The sequence below is a fragment of the Mastomys coucha genome, unplaced genomic scaffold, assembly GCF_008632895.1.
Source record: "Mastomys coucha isolate ucsf_1 unplaced genomic scaffold, UCSF_Mcou_1 pScaffold13, whole genome shotgun sequence".
Taxonomy (NCBI): Eukaryota; Metazoa; Chordata; class Mammalia; order Rodentia; family Muridae; genus Mastomys; species Mastomys coucha.
The window spans coordinates 69782782-69785541 of record NW_022196895.1 but is presented as its reverse complement, the minus strand read 5'-3'; the positions used below and the strand labels follow the sequence as shown (position 1 = coordinate 69785541).

The window sequence follows — 2760 nt, the reverse complement described above, 5'->3', positions numbered from 1 at the left end:
CCCATCCTCCCCCTCATTGGTCTCCCTCTTCGCCCCAATGGCTAATTTTGTGGTACTTTGAGTGTGTGTATTTGGAATAGATTGAATCTGGGTTCCACATTTCAGTGAAAAAATGCAATGCTTTGATATTCTCTCATCCCCGTAGGCCTTCTTTTCCTTCTTCACAGTCTCAGGTGCTGTGATTTCATGTCATATATAAATATATATGTGAATATATATTTATATATACATATTCACATCAAGTATATATTTACGTCTGGATTTCACATATGTTTGTCTTTCAGTGACTCCCTTATTTCTTTTTACATGATGATCTTTAAGCCATCCATTTTTCTGAAAAATGACATTTTATTCGTGTGTGTGTGTGTGTGTGTGTGTGTGTGTGTGTGTGTGTGTGTGTGTGTGTTGGTTTGTTTTGCTTTGCTTTTGAGACATCTTTCACTGGCCCAGAGTCCACCATGTGGGCTAGGCTGTCTGACCAGAGCGCCCCAGGGATCTACCTGTCCCCAGCCTCCCCAGTTCTGGGAATATGAGTGTGTGGCACCGCAGTTTTCATGAGGGTTCTGGGAATTAAACTCCTGTCCTCATGTGAGGTCCTCATGCTTCTGCATCAAGCACTTCACCAGCTGAGCCTCCATTCCAGCCCTAATTTATTCTCCTTTACAGCTGAGAATATCACATTTTCTTTATTAGTCTGGCTGTTGATGGGCATCTAGACTGCTTCCCTCTAGGCTGGCATCTTGGCTCCTGTGTGTAGTGCAACGATAGATGTGATGATCCCCGGGGCTCTTCAGGATGCTGGCTCGCATTTGTGCAGATGTATACCTACCCAGGAATGTACATGTGTTCTTATTCCTTTAAAAAAAAAAAAAAAAGCTTTCTAAACATGCTTCAGATACATATCAGCACAAGTATGAATTACACTGTTGGAAGGAGAAGACTATGAAAAAGGAAGTCATATATTTCTGCTTAAGTGGGGCCTCTGGAAACATGTTGCTCTTCTAAATGATCTTTCCTCCTCTTCCTCCTCTTCCTCCTCTCCTCCTCCTTCTCCTCCTCCTCTTCCTCTTCTTATTCTTCATCCTCCTCCTTTTCCTCCTCCTCTTCCTCCTCTTCTTCATTTATTTATTCACTTGGCATTCTAACCATAGCCCCCCTCCTCTCCTTCCAGTCCCACCCTCACAAATCCCCCCCCATTACCTCCTTCCCCTCTTCTCAGAGAAGGGGAAGCCTTCCTTGGGTACAACCCCACCCTGGGATATCCAGTTCCAGCAGGACTAAGCACATCCTTTCCTAGTAAGAACCAGGCAGGAGAACGGACCCAGTGGCAGGCAACAGAGTCAAAGACCGCTCCCCCCACCGTCCACCCCCGCCCCGACCTCCCACCCTACTCCCACTCATTTGATGAGTACCCACACCAAAGAATTAACCTCTGAAATTGGTCAGTCTGCTGCTGAGCTGGGGAACTCTCCCTAGCCTGTAAGCAAGGCCAACCACCAGTTCCTAGACAGGCCAGGGTATTGTAGCTCAATAAGAGTTTAAGTAAAACATTTAGAAGTCTCATTGATCTGCTACTAACATTTAGATATCAGTTGATCTGAACGAAACATGTTTCACTACCTCCAGCACTGAGGGAACGTTATGAAAGACTGTAAGAGCCAGCAGGTGGGGAGGAGAGCTGTCAAGGGTTGACTCCTGCGTGTGAGGTGGGCTCGGCACTCAGGAGCTCCTCAAAGCTGTGGTTATCTGTGCAGTGCTCAAGAGAGGGCCTGACAACATTCTTTCACAGAGAAGCAGGACTCGTGTTTCCAGTTAACAGTTGCTGAGAGAGGGCAGAGATTTTCTTCAGTGGTGTGACCATTAGTCACAAGAAATAACATACTCCAGGAAATAACACTGGCTAATGCAAGCGACCCTAATTAAAATCAGCAGGTCAAAATAGATAGATAGGTAGATAGATAGATAGATAGATAGATAGATAGATAGATAGATAGATAGATAGATAGATTGATAGACAGACAGACAGACAGACAGACAGACAGACAGACAGACAGACAGATAGATAGATAGATAGATGGGAAAATAGGAAGGAACGGGGGCTGGAGAGATGGCTCAGAGGTTAGGACTGCTCTTGCAGAAGTCCTGAGTTCAATTCCCAGCAACCACATGGTAGCTCACAACCATCTGTAATGGGATATGATGCCCTCTTCTGGTGTGTCTGAAGACAGCAACAGTATTCTCATAAATAAAATAAATAATTCTTTAAAACAAAATAGGGAGGAACACTGGAAAAAAGGAGTAAGGTGAGAAGTGAATTGGGGGTAAAATGAGCAAAATACAATATATACAATATGAAGTTGTCTGAAGATTTATAAGAACACACACCCATTTAAAGGAAGCAGGAATGGGGTGAGGAGGCAGCAGGACAGATCCATGAGCCTCTGTGCAAGTCTCCTTGCCTGAGTTCAGTCTCTGGGACCCACATGTTAGAAGGAGAGACTTTGGGAGACTAGCATCCAAAAGGTAGACAATAGCTTGGTTGTCACTAGTCCAGCAGGTTGTTGGTTCCTCTAATACATATCAGAGGAAGTGTTTAGCATCTATTCTACATGACTCCCCAGGGTTGTCCTCTCTCTCTCTCTTCTCTCTCTCTCTTCTCTCTCTCTCTCTTCTTTTCTCTCTCTCCCTCTCTCTCTCTTTCTCTTCTCTCTCTCTCTTCTCTCTTCTTTTCTCTCTCCCTCTCTCTCCCTCTCTCTCTCT

The 2760-nt window shown here is 44.8% G+C and overlaps 1 protein-coding gene and 1 long non-coding RNA gene across 7 annotated transcripts in view; one reads left to right on the top strand and one right to left on the bottom strand.

The window, feature by feature from the left end:
- Positions 1-2760, top strand: part of Mapk4 (mitogen-activated protein kinase 4) — a 152401-nt gene that overhangs the window by 129635 nt on the left and 20006 nt on the right. The window lies entirely within an intron of this gene.
- The window catches only part of LOC116087342, a 17076-nt gene continuing 14948 nt past the window's right edge, over positions 633-2760 (bottom strand). For all 3 annotated transcript variants that reach the window (XR_004117375.1, XR_004117377.1, XR_004117376.1), the window contains one exon: positions 633-855. This is a non-coding gene — a long non-coding RNA (uncharacterized LOC116087342). The remainder of the gene's footprint in view (positions 856-2760) is intronic.